This window comes from Nyctereutes procyonoides, unplaced genomic scaffold (assembly GCF_905146905.1).
Source record: "Nyctereutes procyonoides isolate TBG_1078 unplaced genomic scaffold, NYPRO_anot_genome, whole genome shotgun sequence".
NCBI classification, from domain to species: domain Eukaryota; kingdom Metazoa; phylum Chordata; class Mammalia; order Carnivora; family Canidae; genus Nyctereutes; species Nyctereutes procyonoides.
In genome coordinates this window covers 55,652,921-55,677,806 of record NW_026575049.1, presented here as the reverse complement: position 1 = coordinate 55,677,806, position 24,886 = coordinate 55,652,921, and the positions used below count along the sequence as shown (strand labels likewise).

Here is a 24,886-nt window from a genome sequence, read left to right as displayed (position 1 = left end):
TTGGAATCTACACATAAAGCCTTGGGAACTGCCTTTGCTTCACTTCTCTTCGTGCTTCCTCCTCACCACATTACTGATGCCTGGAGAGCCCATTTTGCTGCCTGATGGTCTCACATCTTAGGAGTTTGCCCAGAATGCAAAGTAACCTCTGGCTGCTATTTTGTTCTGCTTCTTTTCCTCCCTGAGTCTATGGGAGGGAGGAGTGGTATACTCTGTCCTGCATTTTCTAACATATCCTCATCTCAGCCCTGGTGAGGATGCCTCCCGTCTCTGTGAACAGCCTTGGCCAGCAGCCTTGGAAGGCTTTGAGGATGTAACTCATAGCAAGCAGAATGTGGCACTGTCACAGAGGCTCAGGGCTTCCAGCTGGGTTTGTGGCATCTCAGAAGGTAGCAAGAGTTCTGTTCCAATTCTGATCTCAGACTTGGAACCAGGTCCTAGAAATCCCTCTGACCACACCACGAGGATGGTAGGGAAAAAATGAAGACTGTCACAGCCAAGCAGTATGCCCTCTCCTTGCTCTGGCCTGGTGCCTTAAAGGAAAGGTATACCACTCACAGCTAACCTGTGTCCCTGCAAATGTTGGTGTGAATAATTATTACTTCCCCTCCAGCAATGGTCCTTCCAGCTCATTTACCCAGCAGTAAAGATTCCGATTCAGCATTGTCTTCTTTTTTTGGTAAACCAGCCTCTAGGATTTTTCTATTACTTTTCTTGATCGTATTAGTTTCATGCTTCAGCTGTTCATGCTTCTATAACTGCATCTGCATTTTTGTCTCTAGTCCCAGGCTGATTTTAAACAATATCATCAGTGTTAGAGCATTAAAAAGAAAAAAAAAAACAAAAAGAAAGAAAAGCTCCAAGTAGATTGAGTGGCAGAAAAAGAATGAGACAACATCTGTGCCATCAACAGCCCCACTGCTCTAACCTCCTGGTTCACAAATGAATTTATAGAGAGTTTATTCACATATTTTCATTTGTATGTGTCCCTAACCTCCTTCCTACTTCTGAGGCGATGATAAAAGATATTTTTCCCAACTTATTTTTCTTCCTGATGAGCTTCCATTAGCAGCCCTGAATTTCTCAGGGCTTGTTGAAAAGGTATGAACTTTGTTACTTTGAACCTATTTGATGAACACAAAGGAAGTTGTGCTTAACCTTTCTTAGCAACTATTGAGTTGTTATATTCCAGGGTTTGATCCTGAAATTGGCTCTTATAGTCAGAAAATTTCACCAGAGGGAAAATATACATGGGTCTGCAGTGGTACAAATGCACTTTGGCCTCTGAGAACTATGACCACATAATTGCTTTCATCTCTCTTTGATGGTAATCCCTGGGAAAAAGAGAGGATCATGTAAGAGAAGAAGTATATCTAGTGCATGAACAAGCGGTGGCAAAGCAATGATCAAATCTTCATTCTATCATTATTAGTTATGTTATGCTGGCTACATTATTTCCCCTCTCTTGGTTTCCTTCTGTCAGTTGCAAAACTTTGTTGGGTTGGTGTAAGGTTAGAGTTTGTTAAACATCTCACATAAAGCACACAGTAGATACAAAGTAAACCTGCAAAAACCTTGTTTTTATTAGGGAAGTACATGCTTTGTGTATAGGTTGATGTTTCCCCACTTGGCTCTGTTACTTTGCAGTCTTGGATTGGTTTTGCTCAACACAATGGGCTTTACTATTTTTTTTTTTAAGATTTTTTAAAATTTATTTTTAGAGAGAGTGCACAAGAGCATAGGGGTGAGGGGGCACAAGGGGAGGGAGGGAAGGAGGGAGAGAATCTCAAGTAGACTCCCTGCTGAGTGCAGAGTCTGATGCAGGGCTCTATTTCATGACACTAAGATCATGACCCGAGCTGAAACCAAGAGCCAGATGTCCAACTGACTGAGCCACCCCGTCCATCAAAATGGACTTTATTTTATTTATTTATTTTAATTAATTAATTAATTTATTTATGATAGTCACAGCGAGAGAGAGAGAGACAGAGACACAGGCAGAGGGAGAAGCAGGCTCCATGCACCGGGAGCCCGATGTGGGATTCGATCCGGGGTCTCCAGGATCGCGCCCTGGGCCAAAGGCAGGCGCCAAACCGCTGCGCCACCCAGGGATCCCCATCAAAATGGACTTTAAAAGACCAATAGGAATCTTGTGGAGGGAAAGAATAAGTAACAGTACCATTTATTACTAATAAATGATTTTTTTTGGTATGCTGAGGAGATCCTCTTCAAACAACATCATCAATTGAATGGGCAAATCATTAGGTTAGGAGATACATCAACAAAACACAATCAACTTTATTCGCCTGTCCCAGCTATTATACGATACACAGAAGATGTTTATTGGACGCGTGACGATCAATACTTTATCTAATCCTCAAATAATCCTGGGAAGCAAGTGGTGTTACTCCCTATGTGTTCCTGGGGAGGACACCAACCCTGAGAAAAGATGGGTAAACTGCTCACTAAAAGTGGATGGTTGAGGAACTGGACCTCAGCTCAGTCTGTTTGATTCAGAGTTCTTACCCACTATGTCCTGCTGTGCTCTCATACAAGGTGAGCAGGAGTACTGCCTTAGCCACAGCCTCGTGGCCGACCCTTCCAGCCATATTGGAGCCTGAGGCCAAAGGACAAATGTACCTCCACATACACTATCCAAAATATCCCCTCGTATTCTGAGACAAGTGGAACAAATTAATACAGCTCTATAGTTTTAAAAAAAATGACTATATATAAAACCCCGTGTTGTCTAATCTGTTCTCACACCATTGTCAGCCCTCATAGAGTCACTGGGTCTGGGACCCAATGGCCCCACTGCCTGGGAAGTGTGGGCTGATCTGGAACTAGTGTTTCCATTGTAAAATGACACAGAGTAGTAAACAACAACAGCTTATCTTTATTTAGTATTTTGATATTTTGCTCATCATACATTTTTTGGTATTCATTTTATATTTAAAAAAAATACCTCATTTAAATTTTCCATATCTTGATTCAGACTTTTTTGATGCCCCTTCAAATTGTTGTGTTTGAGATAAGAGTCTCATGCACATCATCCTAATGTTGGCCTGACTTAACTGGCATCAAATTTCAAGGAGAGAATTGTCTTTGTTTAAAAAAAAAAATACCTGTCTGAGGTTAAGGTGAGGGCTGAGACTCCAAGGAGAGAAGCAACAGTGGGGCCAAGGCAAGGAATTTGATTTTGCTTTTTGTTTTTGTTTTTGTTTTCCTGAGAAGAAGAGGGGAAGGGAGAGAGGAAGGAAGAATAGGGACACAGGACCAGCGTGAAGAGCGGCTGGGTTGGGTAGGGGGCAGGGCCAGGAACAACCTTTGGTCTTACTACTATAGCTGGTTGTAAGAATGATGCCCCTCCTGGTTCCATTGGAGAAGATGAGCATCCTTGTGGTAGAAACCATCATTTCCTCACTGAAATCTCCAGTTAATCATGCTAAGCCCACACATGTTCTGAGTTGTAGAAATCCAAAAGGGTCTGAGTTCATGCTTTGTGGATGTTGTGGGAAACAGATTGATTTCAGCAGGATCCTGGAGAACCTGGCCACCTGGGAATTTGCAAAATTCTTGTGGAAGTCTTTGTATTTCCATAGAGCAATAGGGTTGGGGGAGGGTTCAAGTCAGTTTTATAGAAATCGTGAGGAGTAGGGAAGGCCCAAAGACCCCAATTTTTTCCTTAAAAAAATTCTGGAAGAAGCTCTGTAGATGAGATTCTAGAAAGGGTTATGGCTTGAATCTAGCAGATACTTACAGGATTTTGGATTTGCAAGTGTTTTTCCGTTTCTCTTATTTTTAGATCCAGGAACACTCAATGCCTTATATGAGCTTGGAAAATCTATCCCTTTCTGCTCCTCTTCCCTTTGACCTTACCTCCTCCCCAACTCAGATGTGTCCAGCCAAGAGGTAGCAATGAGTATTGTGTGCTGCCTGGGCATTTGTGTGTGGCCCCAGGGTATCAGTGCTTCTTTGCTTTCTCCCACAGGGTGTTCCTCTCTAACCTGGGTGAAGGGAGGCCACGAGGGAGCACAGCATTCCCCAGCACTGGGGGAGCTTCCCCACACTGCCCCTTCCCTTTAGTGATCCCACCTTCCAGCCTGTCACTGGTGGAGTTCTGTCAGAGGGTGGGTGTGGATGAACCCTCCACCTTCCTGGAGTCTCCCTGCTGCTCTGGTCTCTGCGCCATAAACCTCACAGGCCTATTGGACAAGCTTATGAAATTTTTATTGAAGGGACAAGAGAATCTCAGAAAACTGTTTCTGAGTGTGTTTTATCTTACTGGAAACTGCGGAAAGTGGAGAGGCCTTTTCAGGCTTAGAGCTTTGCTAGGAGGATGCTCCCCCGATGTACCCCACTTTCTCTCCAGCCTTTGTTCCCACATAGCACCCCTTCTTCAAGCCCCTGAGCTGGGCACATTCACAGACTACACTGTGGGGGTCAGGTAGTATTTTTGCCTTTTGAAAAGTTTCCTGCTAATGCAACAATGACCAATGCCTCAGAATTCACCAAAGGCTCCCAGGAGGCAGTGGGGCAGGCTCTGGTTCTGTACATGAGGGCCCGTGGGGGTGCCCTGAATGCTGCTCTCTTTCTCTACTGAGAAGCTTCTGTGGCTGATTTTCTTACTCAGCTCCTTAAGAAGTAAGCCACCTTGCCAAGTAAGCATTTTCTTTTTTTTCCTCTCTTAGAAACAACATAGCTCAGTCTCAAAGGAGAAGGAATATTTCTTCCATTCAGTATAGTTTTGGCCTTGCAGTTTTTAGAACTAAGTCCCATGGTCACTGAGCTGGGAAACACTATGGTCTTTCCTCCCTCACTTGAGCCTGGCTTGTTTTGTCTCCTTTTGTTTTTTAGTTTCAAGTTTCTATTTAAATTCCAGTTAGTGTACAGTATAATATTGAGCTTGGCTTGTTTTACAAAGAAACCATGTCCACTCTAAACATTACTGTTACTACCCAAGGTATAGCACCGGTTCTAATCACACACCATTCATTCCACTCATCCCTTTGTCAGTTTATAAAACCACACACGATTGGGGAGTGGAGAATCTTTTACTGCCCTGCACACTTATTCAAAACAAGCCCAGACCTATTCTGGCCAACTCTGCTGTGCTATAGCTACTTTCCAAGACAAGATATTATTTTGATGATGATCTGTTGGAGATGAGAGAGTCTTCTTCCCTTAAATTGGAGGGGGCCTCATCAGATGGCTCCCTTTCCTGGCTGTCCTTCCCCTCCATGCACTTACATACATTCTTCCCTGGAGGAGGAATAATTCATCTGGTTGGTAGGTTCTGATGAAAGAACTGAGCATAAGTAGCTCTGGCCCTTCTTCACCTCTTGCTTTAATGCACCTGTCTACAAAGGGTTTGCATTCTTGTTGACAGCCCCCCCCCCCCAGTGTGGGGCAGAGGATGTCTCCCAGGTGTCTGGGGCTGCCCGTGCCTGGGACCATGTGTGTTTTTTTCACGTCTGGTATTAGTAAGGCCTTTGTGCTGCATGCCTGAGACAGCCTGCTACATAAGGCTTTATTGGTAATAAAGGTGGTATTTCAGCATTCATCTGCCTGACACCTATGTCTCTGTCTTAATTGGTTCTGAAATTAGGCTTGGAAATGGGAAATGCTATTTATGAATTCTTCAGACCCCAATAGTATCCTTCAAACAGGCTGTCAAGTTCTATCGATTCCCTGGTCTAGATATCTACTAAATTCATTTCTTCCTTTCGACCTTTCTGTCACTGCACTAGTGTGGGCTCTCAGCAGCCTTGTGATAGCCTTCTCACTGTTCTCATTGCTCATAGTCAGCCCTTCCCCCCTCACCCCTCTCTGCACCCCAGAGTACAGATCTGATGCTGACACCCTCCTGCTCACAATCCTCAGATGACTCCTCGTGACTCCAGGATGCATACTTTCTTAGTGCAGAAAACAAAACCTTTGAGGTCTGGCTGCCCTTCCTCTTAGTCACTTGTCTGCTTCAAGCAACCGGTATTCCAAACAATTGGAGCTAGTTATATTCTTGGACATAGCAGTTTCTTCCCTCCCCCTCGCCCCATGGCTTTGTAGATACTGTTTCCTCACTTTAGAGTGCTCTTTGCCACTCTGGACTTGGCGGCCATGAATTCTCAAGCCATTGGCGTAAGGCTTGTCTCCCTGAGAATGCCTTCCCTTGCCCACTGACTCTGTTCTCCTTATGCGCTTCTCTAGCTTTTGCCCTGTGGAGTCTCTGCCTGTCCGCCCTACTAGATGGCCAGGCTCTGTAGGATTGAGCCCTGAGCTCCACTTTTTGTCCTCAGGGGAGTCATGTGTTCACATCTTCCTGGCTCAGGCTCATGAACAGACAAATCACAGAAGAAGAAATCTTCTTAGTAGTCGAATGAACATATGAAAAGCAACTCAGCTGCACTAGTGATGAGGAAAAATTCAAACTGAAACTGCAAGTGGATGCCATTTCACTCCTTCAGATTGATGAAAATTAAATGCTCTAATGAAAGCCAAGTGCTGGCAAAAATGTGGACATAGATCCTACCATGCACTGCTGATGGCCATGGCAAGTAGAACAGTCACTCTGCAGTGATTCTATGACAGCTAGTGAATTTGAAGATGCATGTCTACTATGACCAAACAGTTCTACTTCTGGTTATATACTCTGGATAAATTCTTAAACAAGAATAAAAATGCAAGTATGTTCACTATAACATTATTATAATTATGTATAATTCTAATAATATATAATGATATAATATAAAATATATAATATAATAAATTATTATTCAACATTATTTGTAATAATAAAAAGTCAAAGGTGATTTTTTTTTGGTGATTTATTTTTTTATTAACTTTTTAAAATTTATTTATGAGAGTCACACAGAGAGAGAGAGAGAGAGAGTCAGAGACACAAGCAGGCTCCATGCACCGGGAGCCCGACATGGGATTCGATCCTGGGTCTCCAGGATCGCGCCCCGGGCCAAAGGCAGGTGCCAAACCGCTGCGCCACCCAGGGATCCCTCAAAGGTGATTTAAATGCCTGTCAACAAAAGAACATGATGTAGTTATGAAGTAGGGGCACCTGGGTGGCTCAGTGGTTAAGTGTCTGCCTTTGGCTCAGGGCGTGATCCTGGGGTCCCGGGATTGAGTCCCACATCGGGCTCCCTGCAGGGAACCTGCTTCTTCCTCTGCCTATGTCTCTGCCTCTTGGTGTCTTTCATTAATAAATAAATAAAATCTTAAAAAAAAAAAAAGACCATGATGTAGTCACGAAGTGGAATATTACACAGCAGATAACATAAATAAACTACAGCTAAGCTCATCAATGTGATACATTTCACACATTCCCCACAATGAGTTATAAAAGGATACTTATAGTATGGCATTTATTAAAGTTTAAAGAAGCATGCAAAACGATGTCACATATTGTTTAAGCGCACCAATATGTAGTAAAAATGTAAAAGAATTGTTATGAATGATAAACACCAAAGTCAGGTTTATGGTCACCTCTGGGAGGGAGAACAGGAATAAGTGGAACTGAAATGGGAGCTATTTTTTTTAATTAATTTATTTATTTTTTATTTTTTTTAATAAATTAATTTTATTGGTGTTCAATTTACCAACATACAGAATAACACCCAGTGCTCATCCCATCAAGTGTCCCCCTCAGTGCCCGTCACCCACTCACCCCCACCCCCCGCCCTCCTCCCCTTCCACCACCCCCAGTTCGTCTCCCAGAGTTAGGAGTCTTTATGTTCTGTCTCCCTTTCTGATATTTCCCACACATTTCTTCTCCCTTCCCCTATATTCCCCTTCACTATTATTCATATTCCCCAAATGAATGAGAATATACACTGCTTGTCCTTCTCCGATTGACTTACTTCACTCAGCATAATACCCTCCAGTTCCATCCACATTGAAGCAAATGGTGGGTATTTGTCGTTTCTAATGGCTGAGGAATATTCCATTGTATACATAAACCACATCTTCTTTATCCATTCATCTTTCGATGGACACCGAGACTCCTTCCACAGTTTGGCTATTGTGGACATGGCTGCTAGAAACATCGGGATGCAGGTGTCCCAGCGTTTCATTGCATCTGTATCTTTGGGGTAAATCCCCAACAGTGCAATTGCTGGGTCGTAGGGCAGGTCTATTTTTAACTCTTTGAGGAACCTCCACACAGTTTTCCAGAGTGGCTGCACCAGTTCACATTCCCACCAACAGTGCAAGAGGGTTCCCTTTTCTCCGCATCCTCTCTAACATTTGTTGTTTCCTGCCTTGTTAATGTTCCCCATTCTCACTGGGGTGAGGTGGTATCTCTTTGTAGTTTTGATTTGTATTTCCCTGATGGCAAGTGATGCGGAGCATTTTCTCATGTGCATGTTGGCCATGTCTGTGTCTTCCTCTGTGAGATTTCTCTTCATGTCTTTTGCCCATTTCATGATTGGATTGTTTGTTTCTTTGGTGTTGAGTTTAAGAAGTTCTTTATAGATTTTGGAAACTAGCCCTTTATCTGATATGTTATTTGCAAATATCTTCTCCCATTCTGTAGGTTGTCTTTTAGTCTTGTTGACTGTATCCTTTGCTGTGCAAAAGCTTCTTATCTTGATGAAGTCCCAATAGTTCATTTTTGCTTTTGTTTCTTTTGCTTTCATGGATGTATCTTGCAAGAAGTTACTGTGGCCAAGTTCAAAAAGGGTGTTGCCTGTGTTCTCCTCTAGGATTTTGATGGGATCTTGTCTCACATTTAGATCTTTCATCCATTTTGAGTTTATCTTTGTGTATGGTGCAAGAGAGTGGTCTAGTTTCATTCTTCTGCATGTGGATGTCCAATTTTCCCAGCACCATTTATTGAAGAGACTGTTTTTCTTCCAGTGGATCGTCTTTCCTCCTTTATCGAATATTAGTTGACCATAAAGTTCAGGGTCCACTTCTGGGTTCTCTATTCTGTTCCATTGATCTATGTGTCTGTTTTTGTGCCAGTACCACACTGTCTTGATGACCACAGCTTTGTAGTACAACCTGAAATCTGGCATTGTGATGCCCCCAGCTATGGTTTTCTTTTTTAAAATTCCCCTGGCTATTCGGGGTCTTTTCTGATTCCACACAAATCTTAAAATAATTTGTTCTAAGTCTCTGAAGAAAGCCCATGGTATTTTGATAGGGATTGCATTAAACGTGTAAATTGCCCTGGGTAACATTGACATTTTCACAATATTAATTCTGCCAATCCATGAGCATGGAATATTTTTCCATCTCTTTGTGTCTTCCTCAATTTCTTTCAGAAGTGTTCTATAGTTTTTAGGGTATAGATCCTTTACTTTTTGGTTAGGTTTATTCCTAGGTATCTTATGCTTTTGGGTGCAATTGTAAATGGGATTGACTCCTTAATTTCTCTTTCTTCAGTCTCATTGTTAGTGTATAGGAATGCCATTGATTTCTGGGCATTGATTTTGTATCCTGCCACGCTACCAAATTGCTGTATGAGTTCTAGCAATCTTGGGGTGGAGGCTTTTGGGTTTTCTATGTAGAGTATCATGTCATCGGTTAAATGGGAGCTTTAACTATATTTGTAATGTTTTATTCTTAAGCTGCATAGTGGGGCATAGGTGTTCACTCTGTTGTCCTTGATTACTCTATTATCTTGTGTATCTTACTTTTTCAATGAACAAATCTTTCATTGCTAAAACAAATATGTGTTTTTAAAAAGGCCTACACTTGGAGTTGGGCTTAAATTAAAATCCTTGTCTCTCTCTTTACTCACATGAGCAAATATCTTAAACCCTCTGAGCCTCAGCTTCCCAATCTATAAAATGAAGATAATAATTCCATTTTCCACAGGATTATATTAATAATGAGATTATGCAGGTCAAGTAGATAGTTTGGTATCTGGTGCATGTATTGAATATCAATTAATATTATCTGTGATAATTCTAGAAGGTTCTTGATACACCCTTGTTAAATTTCAAATGAAACAATGTCAGTTGTGGGGAATGGGGGAAATGGGTTAAGATGGTCAAAAGGCACAAATTTCTAGTTATAAGGTACATAAATTCTGGGGACATAATGTACAGCATGATGACTATAGTTAACAACAGTGTGTCATGTATTTGAAGGTTGCTAAGAGAATAGATCTTAAGCGTTCTCATCACAAGAAAAAATAACTATAACTCTGTGAGGTGATGGATGTTAACTTATAGTGGTCATATACATATATCATTATGCTGTATACCTTAAACAGTTAATTCTATCTCAATAAAACTGGAAAAGGAAATAATGTCAGTTGTCAATAGCAAATATATCATCAGTTCCTTTTCTGCCTATCAAACTCCTCAAAACCTCAACCTAAAATGTGAAGGATGCATTTAATTTTTCATGTTCAGAGTTTATGTCTTTTCTTTAAGTCATGACCACAGAGGTCAATATTTGTTTTGAAGATTGGGTTAATTTCCCTGACTTCTTGGATAATTTAGATAATGCTTCAGGCAAAACCTTTCTAAATGCATAGTTTGTTCAACACGGAGGAGATGGTCGACACAGTATATATTCTCTGTCTCTGTCTCTTCCTCTCTTTCTCAGCCTGTGCATTCTCTTCCTTTCTCTCTCTCTCTCTCTCTCTCTCTCTCACACACACACACACACAAACACACGCACACACACACAAACACACATACACACTCTGTAGTCCATCTTGCACTTTGCATTCTTCTTGCTTTAAAATTTTGTAGTTGCTTTTAGGTCACTGCCAGCTGAGTGCAAGCTGCATCCCATGAACTGAGCCCCCTCAGTGCATGTCAGCTTGATTGCCTGTGCTAGCCTACCCTTCCAACCTGTTGTCACTGCTTGAGCCATGTGTCATCCCACTTCCAGACCTGTGCTGCTACCTCCTAGCCAGGTGCTGAAGACAGCCTTGGAATGTGCAGGCCTGCTTAGCCATTTGATCTCTCATGGGAAAGAGGAAGGAACCAAGGAACAAAGGAGAGGTCTTCTGAACATATTGCAGAAGAGAATAATGTAAAGACCAGGGTGGTAGAAACAAGGCAGATGTCAGAAAGCTGGGACAGATTCAGGCAACATGTTGGATTTTTGTAATACATTTTATAATCATTCCCTCCTACCATAAAATTGAATAATAGCTGTAAAATCAATTATGAACGTCATGACTTAATTTTCTGGTTAATTAAAACCACGTGGAGGATCTACAAGTCTAGTAAACAAATCTTTCTGTGCTACAAACCTTGCCCAAACATTCTGGAGTCAGAATTCCACGACTTGAATCCTGACTCTACCTCTACACAGAGAGGTGACCTTTGGTAAATCACTTTACCTCTTTAATTTTAATTAATTAAAATTTTATTTATTTATTTATTTATTTATTTATTTATTTATTTGAGAGAGAGAGAGAAAGTGCATGTGCATGTCGGGGGTAGGCAGAGCAGACTCCCTGCTGAGCGCAGAGTCCCACTAAGGCCTTGATCTTAGGACCCACGAGATCATCAGCTGAGCTGAAACCAAGAGTCAGAAGCTTAACCCACTGAGCCACCCAGGCACCCCGGTCTCTGTGCCTCTTTAACATGGGGGGAATTATGTCTATTTCAAAGATTGTTGTGAAGATGAGTTCACATGTGTAAATCAGAGTACCTCATAATAGAAAGTGTGCAATTAGTATCAGTTATTATTCTCTCCTGGATTAATCCAGAAAAGATTTCTTGTGTCTTTATATAAGTCGGTATATTAAAAACAAGCATGAAATCTAAGGTGGTAATCATGTTGCAGTATATGATGCCTCAAATCAATACTGTGCATCTTAAACTTACACAACATTACATGTCAATTTTGTCTCAATAAAGCTGGGAAAAATAAAAAATAGAAACATAAGCATGATTTGACTATGTTTTAACAGGATTGCTGTTAATGACACTGAGGAATATTGGAAGAAAAAGCAAGACCATCTAGGAGGCTTTTTCAGGACTCAGAGGGAAGGACTATGGTGGTTTGCACAGGGTGGGAACAGTTGGGGTATGGAGAGGTCTTCACAACAATGCCTACTGAATAATCTGTGCTTGGTGGTACCCGTCTTTATCACAAATCAAGTGCCTTTGTGTGTGTGTGCTATGTGCCTGCATGTATCTCTATTCTGTGTATGTTCTATTCAGTTTATCTACATATTTCTTCCTCTGCGTGAAATTATTGTGAATACCAAGGCTTTGTGATATGTGTTAATATCTGGTAGAGTGAATCCCTCCTTTTTGCTGCTTTTGGAAGTTGACTTGGTTATCTATGTTCTTTTATTCTGCCAATATACATTTTGTCATGAATTTACCATGCTCCTCAAACCAGAAATTTTGTTTGGGGTTATACTAAGCATAGAAGTTATTTTGGAGAAAACTGGCCATGTTGTTACACGGTAAGAAAACTTACCATGTTGTTACTATATTCATGAACATGGTGGAGCTGCCATTTAACTCATATCCATTTTTTTAATCTCCTATAATTAGTGTCTTAAACTATTTTGAATTAAAGTCTTATATGTTCTTTCTTACATTGATGATTCCTAAACACTTTCTTGGGAAAACTGTATTATTTTCTATTTGATTATGGCTACTAAAGGAATATTGTTTTTTGTAAATTGATTTTATTTCTGGAAACCTCGTTCAAGTTTCTATTAGATCTCATAAGATATCTCTTTATTTTATTGAGTTTTAATATTTTTCACAATTGCTTATAGTTTGGAACTGAAATTCATAGTTCTTGGCCTGAAATTTGAATTTCTAATTTTAATAAAAATGAAAAATTCAAGATTTTTCCTTCTCATAAGAGTGAGCTAAGCACACAATTCCAGTACCTTAGCAAAACAATGACTGAGAATAAGTATTTGTCCAATTACAACTCTAGCAAACCACATTCTCAAATACAGTATCTTTCTTACTGATAATGATAATGACAGCAACAACAAAAATACTAAGGTTTCAGCTAATATATATTCTTAGTATAGTAATTTAGAAGCAGATATGAATATCTGCATCCATATCTGCATCCATCCATTATACCACAGTTAAATACTGTGTTTTTATTTTTTTGTCCACAATACACAGTTGCCTTTACTGATAATATGAACATTAACGTTATCTTGTTTTCCATTTTGTTCATATATTGCATATACATCAACTTAATGCAAGGTAGGATTTATAATTGTATATCAGTAGTAAAATTCACAAGGTACTTAAAGATTTAAACATATTAAAAACAAGGGAAAATGGAATCTACTTTCAGTTTTGTTTATTTATATATTCTCTCACTTAAAAGGATGCAGAAATCCATCAGTTTTAAACCAATTCAGAATTGCAACTTTTCAGATTTATAAAAGATCCATTTCTATGGATTTACAGAGAATAATTGTGAATTTCTGTGACCTAGTCAAGTAACAGTTTACAGTTACATCACATTGTAGCAAACATAAATGTTCAAACTTGGTAGTAATTTAAAAAATTTGTGATCATTGTAACTGTTTTTCTGCCTGATATAATTCCAAGAGATACCTTTCTAGTCAGGGACAGTCCATTGAAAACACTGGCATAACCGTGTGTTTCTAGAATGCTCATGCACATTCTCTGTGACATGACATACTGTTTAGGAGTTTGAAATGTTCCAAGGAAAGGAATAACTCATATCCCAAAAATGTCTCTTGAAAAATTAGAAGTGGCATAATTGTTCAAATTAAGAAAATGATTATGTAAATTATGACATGTCTACTTGATGGAAAACTGGCCAGCCATTGACATTAGAAGATTATGAAAAAGTATTTATGCTGCTAAGTAAAGAAGGAAAATCTATAAAAATTGAACAAATACAAGTAACTTGATGACATCTTTAAAATACATGTTCTTGGCCAAGTAAGAAATGAAATTGTAACAGGGTGGTGAGATCATGGGAGAACCCATTGGTTATTTCCTGAAGTGATAACAATAAGAGCTGCCCAAATGCCTTGAGTATCTGCTTTTGGGCCAGGCACTGTACTAGACACGGTTTACAAATAATTTCATTATTATTACTATTATTATTATTATTATTATTATTATTATTATTATAAGTAGCTCCACACCCAGCATAGAGCCCAACTCAGGGCTCAAACTCACAACCCTAATATCAAGACCCGAGATGAGATTATGAGTCTGACACTTAATGGACTGAGTTACCCAGGCACCTCTGTACACATGATTTCTAATATTCACAACACCGTTGCAGTGCTTCTCAAACTTTAGTAAGCATCAGAATCCTCTGAAGGCTTGTTGGAATGTAGATTCTGGGCTTCATGTTCAGAGTTTCTGATTCTGCAGGTCTGGGGTGGGGTTCAAGAATTTCCATTTTTTTTATTTTTTATTTTATTTATTTTATTTTTTTATAATAGATTTTTTATTGGTGTTCAATTTACCAAAATACAGAATAACACCCAGTGCTTATCCCGTCAAGTGCCCCCCTCAGTGCCCATCACCCATTCACCCCCACTCCCCGCCCTCCTCCCCTTCCACCATCCCTAGTTCGTTTCCCAGAGTTAGGAGTCTTTATGTTCTGTCTCCCTTTCTGATATCTCCCACACATTTCTTCTCCCTTCCCTTATATTCCCTTTCACTATTATTTATATTCCCCAAATGAATGAAAACATATAATGTTTGTCCTTCTCCGACTGACTTACTTCACTCAGCATAATACCTTCCAGTTCCATCCACATTGAAGCAAATGGTGGGTATTTGTCGTTTCTAATGGCTGAGTAATATTCCATTGTATACATAAACCACATCTTCTTTATCCATTCATCTTTCGATGGACACCGAAACTCCTTCCACAGTTTGGCTACTGTGGACATTGCTGCTAGAAACATCAGGGTGCAGGTGTCCCGTTTCATTGCATCTGTATCTTTGGGGTAAATCCCCAACAGTGCACTTGCTGGGTCGTAGGGCAGGTCTATTTTTAACTCTTTGAGGAACCTCCACACAGTTTTCCAGAGTGGCTGCACCAGTTCACATTCCCACCAACAGTGTAAGAGGGTTCCCTTTTCTCCGCATCCTCTCCAACATTTGTGGTTTCCTGCCTTGTTAATTTTCCCCATTCTCACTGGTGTGAGGTGGTATCTCATTGTGGTTTTGATTTGTATTTCCCTGATGGCAAGTGATGCAGAGCATTTTCTCATGTGCATGTTGGCCATGTATATGTCTTCCTCTGTGAGATTTCTCTTCATGTCTTTTGCCCATTTCATGATTGGATTGTTTCTTTGGTGTTGAGTTTAAGAAGTTCTTTATAGATTTTGGAAACTAGCCCTTTATCTGATATGTTATTTGCAAATATCTTCTCCCATTCTGTAGGTTGTCTTTTAGTTTTGTTGACTGTATCCTTTGCTGTGCAAAAGCTTCTTATCTTGTGAAGTCCCAATAGTTCATTTTTGCTTTTGTTTCTTTTGCCTTCGTGGATGTATCTTGCAAGAAGTTACTGTGGCCAAGTTCAAAAAGGGTGTTGCCTGTGTTCTTCTCTAGGATTTGGATGGAATCTTGTCTCATATTTAGATCTTTCATCCATTTTGAGTTTATCTTTGTGTATGGTGCAAGAGAGTGGTCTAGTTTCATTCTTCTGCATGTGGATGTCCAATTTTCCCAGCACCATTTATTGAAGAGACTGTTTTTCTTCCAATGGATAGTCTTTCCTCCTTTATCGAATATTAGTTGACCATAAAGTTGAGGGTCCACTTCTGGGTTCTCTATTCTGTTCCATTGATCTATGTGTCTGTTTTTGTGCCAGTACCACACTGTCTTGATGACCACAGCTTTGTAATACAACCTGAAATCTGGCATTGTGATGCCCCCAGCTATGGTTTTCTTTTTTAAAATTCCCCTGGCTATTCGGGGTCTTTTCTGATTCCACACAAATCTTAAAATAATTTGTTCTAAGTCTCTGAAGAAAGCCCATGGTATTTTGATAGGGATTGCATTAAACGTGTAAATTGCCCTGGGTAACATTGACATTTTCACAATATTAATTCTGCCAATCCATGAGCATGGAATATTTTTCCATCTCTTTGTGTCTTCCTCAATTTCTTTCAGAAGTGTTCTATAGTTTTTAGGGTATAGATCCTTTACTTTTTGGTTAGGTTTATTCCTAGGTATCTTATGCTTTTGGGTGCAATTGTAAATGGGGTTGACTCCTTAATTTCTCTTTCTTCAGTCTCATTGTTAGTGTAAGAATTTCCATTTTTAATGAGTTTCTGTAAATGTTGTTGCTGCTTGTCCAGTGCTATAGACTGAATGTTTGTGTCCTCCCAAAATTCATATGTTGAAATCCTAACCTCCAAGGTGATGGTATCAGGGGGTGGGGGCCTTTGAAAGGTGATTAGGTCTTGAGAACAGCACCTTTGTGAATGAGATTAGCACCCTTATAAAAGAGACCCCAGAGAGCTCTCTTCCCCCTCCCACCATGCAAGGACATAGTGGATGGACTACCAGGAAGCAGGTTTTCACCAGAGACTGTGGCCACCCTGATCTTGGACTTCCCAAAGTATGAGAAGTACATTTTTGTTATTTATAAGCTACGTGGCCTATGGTATTCTGTTATAGCAGCCTGAATTTATCAAGACACCCAGGGTCTGCACTTTCAGAACTGCTAATTATTAACGTAGGCATTTCCTCCACTTTTAAGTAAGAAAATTGAGAATCAGAGGTTAAGTAACAAAGCTAGCAAATCGTAGAGGCAGGTTTAACCACAAATTTGTTTTTTTTTTTAAATTTTTATTTATTTATGATAGTCACAGAGAGAGAGAGAGAGGCAGAGACACAGGCAGAGGGAGAAGCAGGCTCCATGCACCGGGAGCCCGACGTGGGATTTGATCCCGGGACTCCAGGATCGCGCCCTGGGCCAAAGGCAGGCGCTAAACCGCTGCGCCACCCAGGGATCCCCCACAAATTTGCTTAATCCAAAAGTCTGTCCTTTTTAGTCTATGTTTTACTTGTCCCTTACGTGTGATCCTATTGTTCAGCCACAAAGTATGTTAGTTATTTTGTCAGGGTCATTCATTCAGGGTGCTGCATAATTGGGAACTGGTCACAGGGAGTCTTCACAAGATGGCATATAACTGAGGGGATCAGGGTCTGGCGCTTTGGGCTCCAAATTCAGAAACAGATTTTGTTGTTTCTGAGTTGGCTGGACTTATATGAAAAAAGTTCTCAACAGGCTGATGTATAAAGTCATAATGCCAGCTTAATAATTTATTATGAGAAAAATAATTGCCACAGGACCAGAAATTCCTGGTTGGCATGAGAGTATGCTCTCCCTGGAGACATGTTATGTGTAAGAGAAACCAAATTATCAGAAGGCTGCTTGGTGACCATGGAAGTAAGGCTAGGAGACTTAATATGACTCAAACACTTCATGTCATCAGCTCTGTTGGCATGCCCCAGTGCGTACGTTACCAGAAAAGAGACAACGCATCAGGTGCATTAGTATATAAATTGGACTGACCAAGTACTTCACTGTCCCCTGGATGGTGCCCAAATGAACCCACTGCTTTTGGCTGTTGGGAGTCCCTTCTCCCCCTATGTTTCTAAGGCTGATTTGCCTTCTTTCAGACTCAGTGTGTTGGAAGTGTCTAAACAGTTTCAGTCTGATGAAAACCAAGACTGGTAGGTCTGAGAATGCTATGGTCTGAATGTTTGTATCCTCTCCAAATTCATAGGTGGAGCTCTCATGAGGGGGCTTGGGGCCCTTATAGAAAAGGTCCCAGAGAGTTCTCTTGTCCCTTCTGCCATGTGAAATCACAGGAGAAGACAGCTGTCTATGACGAAGTGAGCCCTTACCAGACATTGAACTGCTGGCACCTTGATCTTAGACTTCCCAACCTCCAGAACTGTGAGAAAGAAATTTCTCTTGTGTGCAAGATACCCAATTTGTGGCATTTTTGTTATAGTAGCCCAATAAGATTACGATAAAGAGCGATTTTTCTTTTTAAGTTGACTTTACATATGTCTACCTTGATGTATTTTTAAATTTATAATTATAGTTTAGCTCTTAGGGATCAATCTTATTTTTATCTACAATTACTTGATTCTTGGATTGTCTGAGTAAATTTATGCAAACATTAGTTTTCTTGGCTTTATGGATGTGAGCCCCAAAGTTCAGAGAAAGGGTAGAGAAAGGATTATTGTCATCATTATGCTTTGGTCAGCTTGGCAAGAGGAGTAACATACCTAAAGCCCTGCTTGACACATAATAAGAACTATATAAGTGTCTATTAAATAAAAGAACTACATGGACTCATTAAGTCAAAGGAACAATTTTTTTCAATGGTTTAGGGAGAAGCTGGGGAGTTTGGGGTAGGTTTTGGTGACTTTTTGGAGCCGGTTTCCTGACAGTATTTCCATGATTTCAACTTCTCCACTTAAGGCTGGCTTGCTAGTAAGCACTTGGTAGTTTTTTTTTTTTTTAATATTTTATTTATTTATTTTAGAGAGAGTGAGAGTGAGAGAGCACATGAGCAGCATGGAGAGGGACAGAAGGAGAGGGAGAGAGAGAATTTCAAGCAGACTCTGCGCTGAGTACAGAGCCCCACATGGGGGTCAATCTCACGACCTTGAGATCATGACCAGAGCCCAAATCAAGAATCAGACGTTTAAACAACTAGGCCACCCAGGGGTCCTGACCACTTGGTAGTTAATGCCTGCCTTGGAAGGCCATTTTCCCAGGGTGTTCCTCAGAAGCACCTCTATAGGTAACAGAATCCACCAACATCATTGATATAGTGTTACACAGTGTTTCTATCAATTGCCTCTAGTTGATGATAGTTAAGAATTGCAGATATTCCTTCACAGAAGGTAGTTTCTTGGTTAGATATGGATCAATGCATACATTTGTCTGCAGGCCACATTTTTCTTTTTCTTCTAGGGATACTTAAAAACATACCTCTTCCAGGGAGAGGACACTAACCAATAAACATGCAACAGCTTCACTAATGCTCTTGCAATCTATGCAGAAAGTAGGTAGCACCTTGTCAACTCTCATTTGGGGGAACTTCTAGAGCTTGACTTTCAGGGCATTCCAGTTTTGAATTTCTTTCATTTGTTATCCCTCCATTTATGCCTGTGACTGCATTTTTTTCATATCCAGGCAGATGGTGTGTAAACACTCAAGAATTTTACACTCACAGTTTGCTTTGTGTGCTGGTAGGGCATCTCTTCAGTGTATAGATTTTCTTATTTCTGCTTATGGTGTAACTGCAAGATTTTCATCAACCCAAATGGAGGAATTTGAGTATATGCTACCTGTGTCTGCCCGGAAGTGATAGTTCCCAGCACTATTTCTTGCAGTTTGATATGTATTTCTCTTCTTTTTTTCAACCAAATCCTGCAATATTTGCTATAGATATTTCATCAAAGGGGAATAGATATTTAAGATCTGAGTGTGTGAAGAATGAGCTTATGCCAAATTATGCTCAAGATCTTTAGGTGATAATGTGTTCTGAGTAATGAAAGAGAGAGGTTTTTGCAATAGAGAATAATAAGGCTGTGTGGTTTTAGGTATAGTTTTTTTGGATATGAAGATTTGACTGGGACCCAGGTCCAAACTGGTCAACCTACTGATGGAACAGATTTGAAATTCTACAATTTAGTTGTTTTTCACAAATGCGAACAGTTAACTTTGAACAATCCTTGCTCTTGTCAATCCTTTTAAAGACAGATCTTTCTTAAATATTCCTTATTTACCTAGTATTGTGTTTGCCTCTGTGAGGGATACGAGATATGTAAGACATGGCTCTTATCCCGAAGAAGCTTAAAAAATCCAGATAAAGAAACAAAAGTAACATGTGTGGACAAATTTAACACAAAACTATGTGCTAGAGGAAAAGAAAATTTTCCCCTCTTTGGCTTCTTCAAGGAGAAATTTTCTTGAACAGATGCCTGACTTTTCTCTCCCTTTTATTCACTCCGCCCCCAATGAAGGGGAGAAGTGGCCCATGTGAGTGGTGAAATGTGCTCTAGACACTTCCATCCTTCTCCTCTTGGGAGCTCGTTTGTCCATGTGGGACATGAGCTTTCCTCCGTGCTTCTCTTCCAACATGTATGTTTCTCCTGGACAGGTATCCATCCCTTGCCCTGGTCCAGGGCTGCCTAATATTGGGAGCAAGTCTGCCTCAATAAATCTAGGGGTTAGTCTAACAAAACCGCTTGGTAACTAGGCTGATATTTTGGTTCCCATGTTTATACTCTGTTTTAATTCTCAGTTTTTACAGAAACCTGGTTAGGGAGAGACCGGAACACAATATAGGATACTGAAGCTAACATCCACGGTATTTCAGTGTGAGCTGTGAGTGGATGGGAAAGACCTCGGGAAGACTCGCTGAGGTTGGATCTTGAAGGATGAGTAGGACTTAGAAAATAGAAAGAAGGTAAGGCTGTCATTTACAATCTCTTTAACTTTCAGACTAACGTGATGGGGAGAAATAACAATGAGTTTCCTCTTGCAGGTGACCTCACAGGCCCAGAAGAGGATTTGTATGAATAAATCAGAGGAAAAGAAACTGAGGGTTGAATTCTAGATTTTTGTAATTTCCTATGTTTGTGGATTGAAGCAAGTATATGTTCATGACTGGGATAAATGCAAAATATTCTCTAAAGTGGTGCATTTGCCCAAATCCACTAATCAAACTCCTCCAAGCCCTGGGAGAAATGGATCAGCCTGTCAGAAGAGTCTGATGCCTCAAATACTACCAGTGGAGGGCAGGAGGGGTAGGGGGCCGCTTCCTAGAACCACTCAGCATCTTCAGTGCTTCCCACTTCTTCAGGTCTTCAGGATGGACATTGGGAATGTCGACATGGGGCACAGTCTTCTGAAGATATGTCTGAAAGGGGCTGCTTTGCATCCTTGAGTGACTGTAGGCAGTTCAAGTGAGTGCTCTGGACCTTTTCTTCCTGGGTCAGTCACTGGGCTAAGTGCGTGCTTGGAAGCTGCCAGGTTCTGGACGGAGCTTTTGTTAGAAAAATCTGTGTTAACCAACAAGTTCCTGGAATTCTATAAAACCTTGTGGATTTGAACACAAACAAATAGAAAATGTCTATTATCTCCAAATTAGCCCTCCTGCTGCGTTTTCAAATGGATCTGAAATCCCCATTTACATGCTGCAATGGTAAAAAGCCTCTCAAAGGTTATTTGAAATCTGAGCTGATTGCAAACGGATTGATTTCCAGCAAATGTGGCAAAATGACCAAGAGGGATTCAGGACAGCATCTTACATACTGTGATGTTCAATGCAAGGTCTTGGACTCGAGATGAGAATAAGGATTCCTTTGCAGGTCGCAAACATCCTGTGCTTCTCTGCCTCCCCCACCTCCTCCTTGCCCCACATCTCCCCATGCTCCATGCCCAAACAAATTACCAGATGTTAGAAGAGGAAAGTTGGAGTCCTGCTGGGTTTATTTTGCTTTATTTGTTCTGGATTTAGATTTAAAACCTTCCAGTGGATGAACTGTATCGAGGGCTTTTCATTTCATATTGCGAAATGTGTTGTTATGCACAGTTCATTCTATTAAAAAACAAAACATGTAAACCTAAATTAAAATGCATAGCGTGGATCCCTCAGAGGGGGCTTCTGAAACAAGCCGGGCATGAAATGTTGCATAGATTTCTTGTTAACCAGAAAATTATTTTAGCAAGCGACCCTTCCTGAGGTGTCAGGAAGGAGCAGGGGGTGTCGTGAGCCTTCAAAGCTGTGTGCTGGGTGCTCGATATTACGTACATTTATCTCGGCTGCCAGGAACTCTACGTTGCCATCTGTCTTAAGCTTTGCCAGAAGCTACCTGTGGTTTAAAAGGACGGAAAGGTCTGGACAACAAGGGCGCTTAGGGAAATAATGTGGAAATAAAATATTCGTCATTTTGTCGTTCACTTTCCTCCTGACACAACCATGGGAGGCATTTACCCCTCTTTCTCAGGTTTCATGCTGTGAGGATGCTTGTGTGATGATTTTTTAAAAACACAAAACTAACTTCCTACGGTGGACACAGTCATAACCTGGTGTCTAGAAATATGGTTATGGGGCCCTTCTATCAGGGCTGTTTGCTAGTGCACCGGATGGAACAAGCAACTGCTGGGTGAGGAGCCCTCTGCGGGAGGAGGCCCCAGTGGTTTACCTGTCATAGGTTCCTCTATAGGCAAAGGCAGTAAGAGAACCAAGACAGCCATCAGTAGTTAGAGCGAACCCTCTTTCAGGCTACATTTCCAGAAACTGTTTCAATGTGTGGCATTAATACTAATATCTGCCCTTTCTGTTTTCTGCAGTTGCATTCTAAAGAAACAGCTTTGGGAATTAGATTTAAAATTGTGGCTCTTGGTGAGCTGTGGAACTCTAACTAAGGCCCTACCTAAGTAAGGGGAAACAGAAATTGTCAGGGTGAATGAAAATGTCACAGTAAATATGTGGTGTTTTAATTTCACCCTTAGCAATATATTCCGAATCCATGCAATATAATCAAAAAAAAAAAAAAAAAAAAAAAAAGAAGCAGTGAGTCTAAATAGTAATTGGCCAGCGGTTCTGAAAGGTCAAGCATGGGCCAGCTACTTCATTATCTGCTCTGTGACCTTGGCCAACTTAACTACAGTTTCCTGATCTCTAAATTGAAGAGTGATGAGGATCTTGTGTCATAACACACATGCTCCACTTTGGGAGGGTCAGTGTGTCTACTTTTTCATTTCCATCCCCTTTCCCTATTTTATGTTGTTTTTAGTATGACAGGGTTAAACAGAAAAGTAATAAGGTGACATCAGAAATCATGCTTTCCTGTTTACTTAAAAACAAAAATCACTTCTTCCTGTAAGCGGCCTGAGGTGATCTCTCACAATGTTTTGCTACTCACTCAACTCAGAAAACACTACAAGGTCATGCAAATCAAGAGGTTCAGATCTTCATGTTCACTTTAAGAACACATGTGAAACTGCCTGGGCTATATTGGTGGGATAGCGTAAAAGCCACCAAGTATCTGAAGGATGTCACTTTGCAGAACCAATGTATGGCATTCCGTTACTACAGTGGTGGAGCTGGTAGGTAGGGGCTACCACTATAAACAGCAGGGCTGCATGCAGGGTCAGGGGCCCAAATAGAGTGCTGGGTTTTGACTGCACATGCTTAAAAATGCAGAGAATAATGCTGGACTTAAGGGTTTAGATGTAGATTCTCTGGTCATTGAGCTCATTCTGGTGAACAAAGCTTCTAAGATGCAGCATAGAACTTGTAGGGCTCATGGTTGGATTCACCTATACATGAGCTCTCCCTGCCTCCCTGAGATGATCCTTACTTAAAAGGGGCAGATTATTCCTAACAAGGAAAGGAAGTTGAGAGAAAAAAAAAAGAAGAAAATATCCCAGAAGAAACTGAAGAAACAAAAACTTAGGCCTTGGGAGTAAATTCTGCATAAAATAATGTAAATAAAAGTAAAAACAGAAAGGAAATCACAATATTAAAGAGGATTTTCAGGGAGGACCTGGGTGGCTCAGTCCTGCATCCGGCTCACTGCTCAATGAGTGGGATGGGATGAGCAGTGGGATGAGTGGGATTAGATTTAAAAGTGGGATGGAGCCCTGCATCCAGCTCACTGCTCTGTAGGGAGTCTGCTTCTCCCTCGGTCTCTGCTTCTCCCCCTCCTCTGTCTCTCATGAATAAATAAATGAAATTTAAGAAAAAATAAAGAGGGTTTCTTTGGTAATGCAGAGTAAAGAAATTATCGAATTATGAAGAATCATCACTACAAAAATAAAGCGTGGTTGGTTTTTTGTTTTGTTTTTGCACAGTTGTATGATTTCAAGATGTCCTAGTCTGACCCATGAAACCTTGCCTATCCTTCTGTACTTCCTCCATGACCTTCCTTACTCATCTCTTGTGTCCTTCATCAGTAAATGCTTATAGAGCTTCCAGTGTGTTAGGAGTAGAGATGGTTTTAGGATCTTTGGAAGAGCTGGGCCCTAGGAAATGGGGATAATAAGTCTTGGGGCTCCTTTTATCTCTGACTCACTGTGATGTCTTGGTAGCCTTAGATGAGAAAATTAGTGTTTTTCAAGGATGAGTCCTTTCCCTACTCCTTTCTGCACTCCCCTTCTGGATAGAGACAACCTGAACCCCTGTCCTTGAAACCCTTCCAATTTTCAACTTGATGAGAGTAATATTTCATAAGTAATATTTTTAAAAGACTTGTATCTATCTATCTATCTATCTATCTATCTATCTATCTATCTATTAGGTAGCACAAGCCCGTGAGTGGTGGTAGGGGGTGAGGAGGGTGAGCAGAGTGGGCAGAGGGAGAGGGAGAGAGAGAATCTTAAGTAGGCTCCATGCTGAGCACACGGAGCCTGACACGGAGCTCGACCCCATGACCTTGAGATCGTGACTCAACTAGAGCCAAAATCAAGAGCCAGGTGCTTAACCTACTGAGCCACCCAGGTTCCCCTCATGACTCCTTTTAATGAAATTATGTCATAGTTCAGGAGTTCCCAGGGCTCATGGGGCTGGAAAGGTAAATGAATGAAGGCAGAAGTCGAAGAATAGAAATGGTGGAGACAGGTTGACTTTGGGGAGCACAGCCCACGTAACCATTTTCTAAATCTTCCCACATTTATTTGAATGCACACCTACAAAAAATGCATCTGAAACTGGAGTTGGCCTGTGGTTGCCAGGTGAGATTCTAGTGGGGACAATGGGTTGGAAACTCAGGTGAACCTGAGAAAGGTGCTGACCAGCCTTTTCTGGGTATTGTTCTATTTGGAAGGGGTAGGCCCCAGTCTGAATTGTAGTTATTTTTCCCCCACCCGTTTCTAAAAGATTTGGCCTCATTAAATCCTCTCATCCTGGAAGATCAGCAGAATTTTAACTGCC

General features: G+C 40.7%; 1 long non-coding RNA gene and 1 pseudogene across 1 annotated transcript in view; both read left to right on the top strand.

Annotated features, from left to right (window-relative positions):
- LOC129511933 (uncharacterized) overlaps nt 1–21,516 on the top strand; it is a 28,589-nt gene extending 7,073 nt beyond the window's left edge. Inside the window, exons 2-3 of the long non-coding RNA XR_008664944.1 lie at nt 20,249–20,413; nt 20,492–21,516. This is a non-coding gene — a long non-coding RNA (uncharacterized LOC129511933). The remainder of the gene's footprint in view (nt 1–20,248; nt 20,414–20,491) is intronic.
- A 1,345-nt stretch (nt 21,517–22,861) lies between these two features.
- LOC129511996 (60S ribosomal protein L17-like) lies at nt 22,862–23,424 on the top strand (annotated as a pseudogene).
- Nucleotides 23,425–24,886: the final 1,462 nt, after the last annotated feature.